The sequence below is a fragment of the Corylus avellana genome, chromosome 4 (assembly GCF_965113065.1).
Source record: "Corylus avellana chromosome 4, dhCorAvel1.hap1.2, whole genome shotgun sequence".
In the NCBI taxonomy this organism is placed as follows: Eukaryota; Viridiplantae; Streptophyta; class Magnoliopsida; order Fagales; family Betulaceae; genus Corylus; species Corylus avellana.
Window position 1 is genome coordinate 32,435,426 of NC_142493.1, and position 13,246 is coordinate 32,448,671.

General features: G+C 35.7%; 1 long non-coding RNA gene across 1 annotated transcript; it reads right to left on the minus strand.

Annotated features, from left to right (window-relative positions):
• Positions 1-2,682: 2,682 nt before the first annotated feature.
• LOC132180046 (uncharacterized) lies at positions 2,683-3,288 on the minus strand. Its single transcript, XR_015912019.1, has 2 exons — positions 3,161-3,288; positions 2,683-2,908 (listed from the first exon to the last, which is right to left on the minus strand). It is a non-coding gene; the product is annotated as an uncharacterized LOC132180046 (long non-coding RNA).
• Between the last annotated feature and the right edge of the window lie 9,958 nt (positions 3,289-13,246).

Here is a 13,246-nt window from a genome sequence, read left to right on the forward strand (position 1 = left end):
GGTCTCCAGCCGATTGAGTTAGCCCTTGAGAACTTGCATATTCAAATTTTAGTTTATCTCATTGATGCAGGAGAAGATGCTGAATCAGTCAATGAGTTGTCGGATACTAAATTAATTGCATTGGAATATCTTGACAGAAAAGATCAGAACAAAAGTGGCAAGAATCAGGCATAATATTTGAAAAATATTGTATGAATACAGATATTTGCAAGAATGGAAAGAATCAAGCATAATAGTTGAAGATTATTTATTTGTCTACAAGAATTTTATTTTCTCCAAGTTTAGGGATACTTTTGTATTTTCATTTTCATTCTTTCAAAATTATTCTATATTTGCTTATTAATTTGGAGCAATTATGGCATTTTTCTGCCATATTTGTTATTTTCTCTCTTCTTGAATTCTTTTTTCAATCTATTAATTATCATACGCTATAAGTTCTATCCAACATCAATTGGAAGCAAAAAATAAAAAAATAAAATACAAATCACGTCTCATACATTGTGATCACAACCACGACCACCGGTCATGAAAATTGATCATGATGAAGAAATTACCCCAAGAAGATACTAAGTTCTTATACCAACTAATGTCGGGCATAACTAAGATTAATGTTCTTCAACTATTATGCTTGATTCTTTCCATTCTTGTGAAGATCTTTACTAACACAATATTTTTTAAATATTATGCCTGATTCTTGTCACTTTTGTCCTGATCGTTTCTCTCAAGATATTTCAATGCAATTAATTCAGTATCTGATCGAGAAACCATCTATTGATTTAGCATCTTCTCCTCCTGCATCACTTGTTGAATAAGGGCTTTGCCTTTTTAGCTCTCATTGGTTTTACCTCCCAACACTTACTAGTTAGAACATTGCAGAGCCAGGTTCAAACTTGAGACTAGCTAGATCCCATGGCCCCCGTCTCAAGTCTTCAAAAACGATGTTGTGCCCCTTAAAAAGCTGTTAATATTCAAAACCTTTCTGGACAAAGTAGCGTTGGGCTTCTATTATTTTATTAATGGTCTCCCAATCTAAATCAAATTTCATCTTGTAATCACTTCATTTTTTAAATGTGAAAACAAAGGGCTAAAATCGCTTAATTTTTTTAATTTGTTTACAAAAGTAGCGTTGAGTTTCAATATGTTTTATGCACTTCTTATAAATTTACATGCCTTTAAGAAGAACTTCTCAACCTAGTTATTTTAACTAGGGAAATTATTCAAAAACCCTTGTGCTTTTGCAGTTTTTAGATTGGCCAATTTAGTACCTCAGTTCTTATATATACTTTTGAAATGTGATTCCTCGGCCATCTCTTTTTTCCGTCCAAACATGGACAAAATTAAGTTGTTGATGTGGCAACTACAGGAGGTGTTATGCTTGACGGTAAATATGGAGTAATGCTCAGGGGTTGGTCCTCCCCGGCCATCAATGGGGTTGAAGCTATATATAGCCCCCCATTGGATGGTTTGAGGCATCATATATATGATCAACTGTCAGGTCTTCCTAATAAAAAAAAAAATAGGTATATTGTTGAAAATTGGAAATAACACTAACTAAGAGATAACACAAAATAGGAAGAGGAATATTCAACTTTATTCAACTTGATAAAATAACTTGCTTACATGAGTATTTATAGGGTACAAATGACACTTCTAACTTCTTCACAATAACTTCATTCATTTACATCTCATATAACTCACATGTAACTCCTATATAAAATAATTCTTGAAAAACTAAAAGACACAACATCTTCAACTCACTTAGTAACATATGAGAATATGAAATGAAAAGACTCAACTAAATATTAAAATTAAGTTTATTATTCAACATATATTTGGTGCCCAGGGTTTGAGAATTTCTCACCATATTTATTTGTTTGGATGAATAAAAGTTCATTAAACAAAAAGAAATGAATACAGAGGTACGCGCGTATGAGTTGCTCAACACAACCCCAAGACTTTAACCCGTACAATATATAGAGTAAGATAAAAACAACACAATAATACAATTGAACAAACACACACAACCCTAAGGAATAAGCCCTAATTACATCCTCTCTGAAAGCCCCAAGGCCCAAGACCCCACAAAAGATTAATTTTAAGTTAATCTGACCAAAAACAAAATATTAAGCAAATTTAACAATATTTTTGGATCTTCTCTCGAAAAGCCTATGATTCCTTTTTAGCCAAACCGCATACACTGCAGCTGCATGTGAACGTACATCAACTTGATAATAAGGCGTCCCCAAGAGGTAACTCAATCAGTTGGGATCACGTCTAATGAAGCGAGGGTCACTAGTTCGAATTCTTCTCCCCCTCTTGTGCGGACATATAAAAAAAAAACTTGATAATAAGGCAAATCAATAAAGCATGCCTTGGAATCGAGCAACTAAACTAAACCACCTAGCTAATTACCCCACATATATATATACTATATTTTTTGTTATTTAGCTAGAGGAATTTTTCAGTAATTGTCTTTCCCTGGCCTATGGGCGTACGTAGGCCTTTATGGTGAACCATCTAAATATTGTGTTTTCTGTGTGAGTAATTCATTTTCTTATTCATCTTCTAATGATTGTTCTATTAGGACTAATTAAAATTTGGAAATTTGGGTTGTTACTAAAAATAAAGCATGTGCTGTTTCCAAAGTGAACTTTAATTAGAGTGGGAATTATTGAACTGAAATTAAGTAACTGAGCCTCCCATTCTGCTTGTATTTATCAGTAAGAGCAATTACATATAATTTGAGAAATTTGCTCAAAAGTCTTCCAGAATGAAGGATACCGTCATTCAATGATGTCGTATTTCACTTGTCTGCTCCACACTATCCCTTGAAGTACATATGGTCTGTAGTCCTCCAGTTCATGCGGCCAGCGGGTTCGTCGTCTCTATTTGCTTCCCTAATAACCAGCTGAGATGGGCAAGAAACTTTTAGAATGAAAAACATGCATTACGGTTTGTTTTTTTTTTTCACCTTCAAGGATTAGTGTTTGTTGTGAAGTTAAATTTTAAGCAAAACATTTATATTTAATTATCTAAGTATGGGGAATGGGGTTTAGAGTTAGGGTTTCAAGAGAATAGGACTTTTTAAGACACTTTGTTTGTATGCATTAAATAAATAAATAAATAAATAATAATAATAATAAAGAAAAACTTCACTTACCTTCCCATGTTTCATCGCTTTTGCTATACGCGAAAGGAAGGAATTGTTAGACATGAAATGCAGAGAAAGATCGAAGCTTACATACCTCAGAGATTCAAAGATTCATTACTATATATATATATATATATATATACACGTAAACGGCTACCCTAGTTCTTCTTAATAGCCACTTATCAACGTCAGATGACAACCAGAGTTCCCCCAAACACTTCAGTGGGGTAAAATTGCCCTCACTTAATTGAGGGTTATTTACAATTTCATAGAAGTGGTCGAGGGAACTCTAGGGGACAGCTGACCAATTCCGTTTCTGTTGTTTTGGTTTCTTGCCTTCGTCGCAAACCTACTATTTATAGAAAAGGTTCCCTAGGCGCTGTCCATCTTCGTTCACATGTTCAGTAATGGCCCACTAGATAATCAGATAAGAAAAATCTACGCACATGAAGCTGATAAAGAAATCTGATCATGAACCTGGTCAGAATAATGGGTTAGATGAAGGGTAGAGAATAACATTCTGGTGATGAGTGGCCGAAAGCTTGTTACGGCTAATTACTCTCTATGGTCTTTCAACATTTGGGGACAAAAGCTTTACAAGCGGGAATTCGCACGTATGAATACATTAGCATTACATATCTTCAACCGAGCAATAGGCAATTAGCTAGGCATGATATGGGGATATGGTCAGTAAATATGTATGGGGCTGTACCTTATCTTTAGTAGTCCATAAAAAAAGCAGGAAAGGAATATTCGCTCTTGAGAGGATAGAGAGTAAAAAGGTAGGATGAACATATGGCCACACACCTTTGATATTATTCTCTACCTTTCATCTAGCTAGCTAGCCAGCCCACTATAGTATGTCGTCTATAGTGATTACTTTAAACTACAAGTATCCCCCAAATATATTAAATTTTTTCAAAAAAAAAAAATAATCACCAACAACCCTCGATTGGTAAGGGTTGGCCGGCTAGCTAACAATAACTAGTGAAGGCGATTGCCCCTCACCGGATGAGGGGTGGCTGTCCCTCTACTGTACATGAGGGGAAACATCCCCTCATAGAGGGGTTGACGCAGGGTGGTTTCAACTAGACATGTTTTAATAAAAGAAAGTCATATATCGAGTTTTTAACATCGGATGTAGGCATGCTTGGTGGCTTAGGAAAGCTAATTCAAAGGTTTACAAAATCATGTTTCATGAAGCTTTGCTAATTTTAATGTTTCTAGGTCAAAAACGGGTTGTAAAGATGAGACTGAAAAACTAGACAGAAGCCAATGTCTTAAGTTGCAGTTCAAACTTCACTTGAAACACCAGGAAAAAAGAGGGCATCCTAATTAAGTTGCTGTTCGAATTGCACTTGGAGTGCTAGGAAAGACAGGATGCAGTATTGGGCATCCCAAGTTGCAATTTGAAACGCACTTAAGGTGATTTTTACTAGTTCGAATTGCAAATTGGCTCAGTTAATTTGTAGTACTGCAACAAATTTTTGTAACAACTTATTTCAATATTCTATCCTAGGTTTAAGGTTTTGTTTACTATAAATACATATTTTGGGTACTTGCCTAAGAACATAACTTTGATGTTATTTTGAATGATTCTCGATGGGAAACAATTTAGGATCAAGTGGTTTTCTTTCTATCTAATTACGTTGAATCCTTGATAGAATCTTAGTTTTGAGAAAATCTAGAGTTGTGATTCTATTGTTGTTTGTCTTTGCAATCTCACTACTTCACGATGCATCAAGGATTTTGTTAGAGAATAGCTAATCAATAAGGTATTGGGATCAAATATTTCTAATTTTCTTTAGGGTTGTCTTTCTTTTTGTAGTTGATTTAATAAGGCTTCCCCCTTCTTGCTTATCATAGATCACATGTAATACGGTATTATAAATGCTAGAATATAATTTAAATGATTAAATATATTATTTTCTATAAGCTTAAGTTTTTATAACAACTAGTGATTTAATATTGAAAAACTTAAAAACGACTTCAAAAGACACCTATTCAAATGTCTAGGTGTTTCACAAAGATTATGCGGAATAAGATCTAACCTAACAGTTAATATTCAACCAAACACAATATGTAATGAACATTCAAGAACACAGATATTTGGTTACGAAGAGGAAATCATTTAAAAAACTCTATAAATGTAAAACCTCTCCGGGGCAGCCAAACCCAGGAAATCAATCCACTATAAGAAGAATAAGGAATACAAGAAGAATTACAAAACCTTTGCAATTGACTCTTCCTTGCATATGACAAGTGACCCACTTGACTTCTACCGTAGTAGCCCTTTCCAGAACATCTGGCACAATTCTTCTATAAGATTTTCTTTCACCGGAACTCCAATTGGCTTCACGTATTTAATCTTTACTCATAAAAACTAAAACAATATCTCTCTCTAAGCTCTCTGTATTTGCTCTCAAAATACGTACGTATAATAGGCAAAACAATTTGCTTAAATAGAAAATAAAACACCATTCAGTAGTCGTGTCCGGACAGGAATAAGTGGGTGTCCGGACACAGCGAGGGTTACATATGCGTAACCACGTGGTGTCCGAACATCCAAGTCTTGTGTCCGGACAGGCCATATAAAATGGACTTGCTGGAAATTGGGTCCGGACCCAGCTTCTGAAGATCCGGACCTGACTTTCAATTGCAGCTTTCTGGAACTTGGGTCCGGACCCATCTTCTGGTGGTCCGGACATGCACATCAAAATCAGCTTGCTGGATTTTGTGTCCGAACCCGGCTTCTGGCGGTCCGAACAGGGCCTTCTAGAATCAGCTTTCTGGACATGCTGAGATGCTTCATTTTCAACAACTTACATGTAAACCGAATGTGCCAAAACATAACCTAACAAATATAATACTAGAACTAAAGGCCATAAATTCAAACCATGGCTCCATAATTCACCCCTCATTTTAGAATGTTTGAAATCTACAATCCGCCAAGAAATCTAACAAGGTTTAGAATACAATTTAAATAATTAAATCTACAATTTCCTAAATTTAACATACACGTGTAATGAACTTTCCGATAAGAGAAAAAAATAAATATTTAAATGCCACCAAGATAGGAAAAAAAAAAAAAACGCTACGTGTGCAGTAGTAATTGCAAGTAGAATTTATTGAATTAGAAGAAAGCATCATAAGCTAACACTTACGTTTAAACCAATTGTATTTACTTTTATTCACGCAAATGCAGAAGAATCTTTCAGAAATACTTGCAACAAAAACCTGACAAGTTGTTAACCTTTGAAAAGTCCATGTTCAAAACATATATCGTCAACAGCCTCAAAGATTATCTCCTTAATAGTCTTTTCCCGAAGACGAGGATCGATTTAATTTGTAATGGAGGTAACATGTCTGAAATCTTTGAGTACGCTGCAATATTGTCTCTTGATGATCGATAAGTCGTCCTCCGCTGGGACTTGAATTTGCGTTTAGCAGACTTATAGATTTTCGGCTTTCCAAAGCCCTAATTAATATTCCAATTTGATTTCGGTTTTAGGTGAAAAGAAAATTGACTAATTCATATTTCTTATTTCCCTTCATTATTTTTTATTTTTTGTTACTAATTTATCTCCAATCACATATTAACACTTGATTTTTTATTGTTTTTATAACATTTCTCCTTTTTCATTTATTACTTTAACAAAACAATATCATAAATACAATGAGAAATTTCTTTCATACAAACCTGATATATGCTTTGTTTAACAACTTGTTTTGCTAGATCCCACATCACGGGTCATACAAGTTAAGAGAAGATAACGGAATTAGACTCAATCATATCTAAGTACATGAGGAATAAGTTCATATCCAATTCTCTGAATGTCACTGCATGTCCCAATCAGTTTCCAGATCAGTAACATGTTTCAGCAAATCACATCCATGTTCATTTTCCGATCCATCATAACTTTTCCAACTAGACAATGATTTTCATTTCTTTTTCATCTCCGTTGCAAAGCGCATTCACAATCGCAATCACTTTCACTTCCTCTACCATCAATGAAAAATCCTTTCACATGTCTGGATGATAATTCCTCCGCCATCTATTAATTATTTGCTCCAAAAAAGAACCAAAGAAAAAAAATGACAGATATATTAGAGATTTAAGACCGTTACTCTAAGGGTTTTGTGTAAATAAAACCTTATAAACTGTCTAAAGGTAATTGAAACCCCAAATAACAGAAAAAATTTCACCCTATAGATTGCTGCAAAAAGCAAATATAGAGACAACCGCTATAATAACCTATACTTCACTAGACTCACCACTGTTTTTCAGAAGAAGAAAAGAGTTGATTATCCTTATTTTCTCTTTCTGGTGGCTAGAGAGAACAAACCCTAGCTCCTCAAAAACTAATAACACTTGATTATGTAGGCAACAATGGGCGTAAAATAAATTAATATTTGATTCATCTTTTGGGCCTACATATTTCTTGATACACACATTTTCTTTTACGCCCATTAATTAAGAAACTCTACTTGATCAAATCTTTGGAACCCACATGTGTGGTGTCATTCTCCTACATATTTCTTGTCTACATATTCAATGATCTATTTGTCCATCTCTTGCACTAAGATAGACAAGAGATGTACAAAAGATAAAAATCAACCATTTCTTTGTCAAAACATTTCTCATATATAATTGAAAAAAGAAAAAAGAAAAAGAAAAAAGAAAGAAGGAGATCGAGGGAGAAAGAGACATATCACTTACCATTATATACCGACTTCAATATAACAAAAGAAAAATGAAAATTAAGAAAGAAAAGAAAAAGATAAAAGAAAGGCATAGCCTCATTAATTAATTAGAGCATTGCATTTGTAAAATGAATGTAAAACCGCTACTAGCTAATTAAGGCTACCAATACGATTAGATCTGGAAAGATGTTCATCAAAGAGGCTGATCAACCTAAAATAATTCATAGCAATATCAAGTGACACCCGGGGTTCCCCCAAACGCTTCAGTGGGGCGGAAGATCTTTTTGTTTAAACAGATCATTCCCCAGTGAAGTGTTTCGGGGAACACCAGGGGGCACCCGATGAGCACTCAATATACTTTGCTTTAGTTGCCTGCTTGAGACAATGTGGCTACTAAACCCTTCTATTTATAGTCACTTCCTTTCTTCGCATCGAGCTGCATATATATCACATATATTAATGTTTCTGTTCAAAAAGAGACGAAGCCTGAGAGGTGTAGCCAGTGAACCTAGACGCAACTATTGACTAGATGCACCTGGTAGAGAGAATATTACCTAGACTGTGGACTTCGAGAGGCCACATGCAATTCTGTGTTTTTCAGTATCCTCTCTGTCCAGCCAATCCCTTTCAGCTTTTCTAGTACACAGAAAGGCAACTCCTTTTTGGAATCTAGCTAGCTCCCACTCAAAATTCTTTTGCGACAAAGATACTACTAGAAAGTTTGGTCAAGTGGAGAACAGAAGCTTGGCGAAGCTCTAGAGATGTCTACTCACCTCATCATTATTCTCTGCCCTTCATCTTACTTAAAATTCCTACCAGGTTCAGTTTCGTTGGATATTTTTCATCTCTAACAACCAATAGCTAGCCACCTTCAAGTATCTTCCGCCAAAAAACAAAAAAAAAAACTCAATAAATTGGAAAGTTGCGGTGCATTCCCTTACCAAGCTAGAAACCAAACACAAAGAAGGAAGAGAGTCAGCTGTCTCCTAGAGTTCCCTTGAACACTTCACCAGGGATCTTGTTGGAGCCGTTATGAAAGAGGCCAAATGGCCAGTGCTATCCTACTGAAGTGTTTGGGGGAACTCTGGGTGCCATCTGACAATATATTAGCATTAAAACGAAGTTGGGTTGTTTATCTTATTGGTACTTGTGTTTTTGGATGAAGTAAGAACTTTTTGGTACTTGTGTTTCTTTTGTCACATATATTCTACCTGCTTCTCCTTTTGGTTCCCCATACCAAACTTTCAGTACTTGCTTTCACGCACAAACACAAGCGCTGCTTCATATCAGCAACACCACCAACCCCCCCCCCCCCCCCCCCCCCCACACGCACACAATCTATATTGGGTAAGCTAAAACTCAGCAAAATGATTATGAGACCCGTGCAATTATACGTCTTGTTTTTCTTTTTTTCTTTTTTTAATTTTGCCATTACTATATTGGCCTTTTAAAAGGAGAACTTGACAAACTTAATTATCTTAGGTTTTACTCTAGAAATATTGGGTTTTTTTTTTTTTTGCAGGCAATATTTGTGGTGTTTAATTATCTTAAGTGTTGGTTTAAACCATATATATACAGTTCCAAGGAAGGCTGAGTACCCAAGAGAAATTTGTGGCTCATGACATTACCCATGAAGTCTTGAAGATAGCTATGTACGGTGTACGTGATCTTTGCAGTGCAGAGGATCGGAGGACAACCTTTATCGATCATCTATTTTTCTCTTATGATCTTATCCTTTCTCGTACGAATTATGGCATATTCTTTATGACGAATGTAAATTTTCATTTTCGTGGGTCCAAAAAAGTTGGAAGGATATGCAATGTACTATGTTAAAATATTAATTCATTATTTTTTATCAATTTAATCTTTTTGAATAAAGAGTGATTTAACGGTATTAAACCCAAGATCCTCCGCATCTGTGTATATACTTCATTTTGATCTGGAGAGTACATTTATATACATATGAACATTCTAAATCACGACAATATATATAGGACTTGTCCCGTGGCATATATGCAACTCACTCGGGTGGTCGGGATCATCGGCTACACAGCCTACACCTTCAATGGCCACCATTTTTCTCTCTCCTCGATCTACTATCACGATTTGGGTCAGATTAATTAAAGCTATTGCATTGGATCCAAATCCCTATATGAAGTATATAAATACAGACTGAGAAATGTGAACATATTAAACAGAAGAAGGATATAATAGCAAAGTGTGAAAGAAGAGAAAAAAAGGAAAAAATATAAAAAAGTTAAGAGTGAGAAGCACTCTTAACGGATTCTCTAGACCTAAATGCTAAACTTGATCAACCAACGACGTATTCTTGGTGTTGGAAAAACACTTCTATCTATCTATTTTTGCAAATGTTGCAATTATATCATGTTCTCACAAAACTGTTGAACACCTTTTGTCCTGACTACCATTGATGACCACGACTAATTAATAAATAGCCTCTTCTTGATTCATAAAGCATAATCGCGTAAGCAAACTTGTCTCTGAAAAGTAGATGAGCCTAATTGTATGGGCATAAGAAGGATACAAAGAATTGAAATGGTAAAAGAAAGAAAAGATTACAAAATCTTTTAGCTGTTTCTTCAAATTTTGCATTTTAGATATGAGTTTTCAATTTAGTCAATTATTTGATACCAGAGTTTACAACGATTTTGAATCTAAAATTTCTAGCCATTTTTTTCTTAAATAAATAATAAAAATAATGTGAAAACGCTATTATATCATTCTTATTAAAAACTTTACATTTTATTTTTTCTATAAACAAAAGAACCAAATGAATGTTTTTTTTTTTCTTTTTCTTTTTCTTTTTTTTTTTTTTTTTTTTTAATTGAATAAGGAAAGTGCTACAAGGTGGGTCCTTCCTATTCTTGATCTTAATGGAAGAGAGAATAGGAGAGCCAGTGGGAATGCTACCAAATACAAAGTAGGTATCGACTCATTTTGTTAAAGCGTGTGCGTAATAATTGGCACATTTAGAAACTTTCATAGCATTCCAACTAGGAAAGGAAGAGAGATCTAGTCTAATGTCATAAACAAATTAAAGAAGAAAACTGCCTAAAAGAAAAAAGGAGGGGCTAATTCACTACTAGGATAACCAAAAGAGCACCCCCTTCAAAAAGAAAATGCCCAACACCTATAGAGGCTGCCAACCAAGTAGAGAGGACAGTTGCAGTAGCTTCACCCATATGCCCATCAGTGGAGGAAAGCCTTTGATCAATATCAGCTATAATAACTTCACCAGAAGAGTCATTGATTACCGTGGCTGCCGCAACAAAATTATCATGAATGGCAACATCAAAGTTCCCTTTAAAACTCCCAGAGCCAGGGGGAAGCCAAAGAGAGGGAAGGACAAAAGCCTTCCAAGCCAAGCAGTGATGTTCCAAAGTGACTTTGAGTTGTTGGATGTGACATCCCACATCGCCTGGGTATAGAGATGGGAATGTGCTTAAATGTATATTACATCCTTAATGACAACAACACATTTTAAAGTCGTGATGGTCATGATCCCATCAGAACTCCGCAGTTAAGCGTGCTTCTGCTGTAGTAGTACCAGGATGGGTGACTTCCTGGGAAGTTTGGTTTAAGGGAGCCAAAAGTGGACAATATTGTTTGTCATTGAGGTGTGGTGTTACATTGGATGGCCTTCACTGGATTAGGCTGAGAGGCTTCGTGAATCAGCATGTTGCGAGTCAGCCAAATGGAGTCCATAACAAGGGCGGTAAAAAGTTGAAGTTTCCTAGAATTTGCATTAGAAATGTCAAGCTTAGTAGAAGGATGAATCATGGCCATAATCCAATCAGAAATAGGACCAGACGAGAAAAGGTTTATGTTGAGGGACCAAGGAGAAGAACTCCACATAGCCTTAGCCAATAGACATTCCAAAAAGATGTGGGACAAGGTCTCGAGAGGACCTCCACAAAAAGGACAGCCCCAAGGATTGACAACCTCATAGACCACTAATATGCCAATGTTAGTTCTAGAAGGCAGAATATCCCACCAAAGGGATGGTTGGTCATGAGCTACACCGGCAACTAAGGCGGTGGCCCGTGGCTGTCTAGATTTTTTATTTATTAATTAAAAAGGTTATAATAATCTTTACATGTCATATTTGTTATTTATTTGAGAAAAAAATAGCCAAAGATCTTAGATTTAAAATCTTTATAATATTAAATTAACCAAATTGAAAACTTAATTCTAAAAGGCAAAATTCGAAAAAGTACAATAAGATTCTAAAATATTTTCCATAAAAAACTACAACGGTGATTAGATCAAGATGCAAATAACAAATTAACATAGATTATGACATTCATAGCATCAATTAATCAATTAAGAGAATTGTAACATCAACTCGATCCTACTACTTTGAAATGCAGTAGTTAATTGAAATCATGTCAACAATGGGCGCCCCGTAACCCTCCAAGGAGAGTTGTGGCCACTGGCCACCACTCTTCTCTGAGGAAAAGAGTGGCAGCCCCTTACAAAAATGGGCAGCAATCCATTTTGTGAGTAACTGCTTCTCTCATAGGAATTGTACGTAAGTAGAAGTTGCCCCTGCAAGGAAAGGAATTGCCTGTTATAAAGTGGGGTGACAACCCCTACTTGAGAGGAGGCCGCCCCTCAAAGAGAGGTACAACCACACCCTATGAGGGGATGGATGTTACTCCTCACACATAATAAGGATGGCCTCTCACCTAGATGGATTGGCAGCCCTGATGATGACAGCCCCTCTTTGAGTTTCGGCATTAAAATTAATTTAATTGTCTATGGTAGCATACGGACTAAATTTAATTTTTTCAAAAAAAAAAAAACAACGGGATGACCTTTTACTTGGGGGAAGTGGTAGGGAGGTCTTTAGCTTTAGGGGACGACGTCACTGGATGTTATGGCAATTCATAGTTTAACAGTTTAACCAGGTAGGGTAATTATTACTAACTTCTATTTACAGTAAGGCCTATCTTGGTCTTCTACCACAGAATCTATACTTGAGCTAGAAAGGAGAGAAATCTGAAAAGATAAAGCTGTACGTAATAGTGAACCTAGACGACATAATGGGATAGTTGGCTAGATTTTTGAAAGGTAGAGAATAATATCAAATTAAAGGTGTGTGGCCCTATGGACCAGCGATCGATAAGGTGCAGGCCCATACATATATTTTCTGACCATGCATATCGGTGTATATCATGCGTATTTCGCGGTTGAATATATGTAATGTTAATGTACGCATTACGGTATCTATACGTACGTGCGAATTCCCGCATGAACGCTTTTGTACCCAAATGTTGTAAACGTACGATGTACAGAACAATAGAGAAGCACAAGTTTGGGTAAGCCGTAATAAGCTTTTGGCCACTCATCATCACAATGTTAATATTC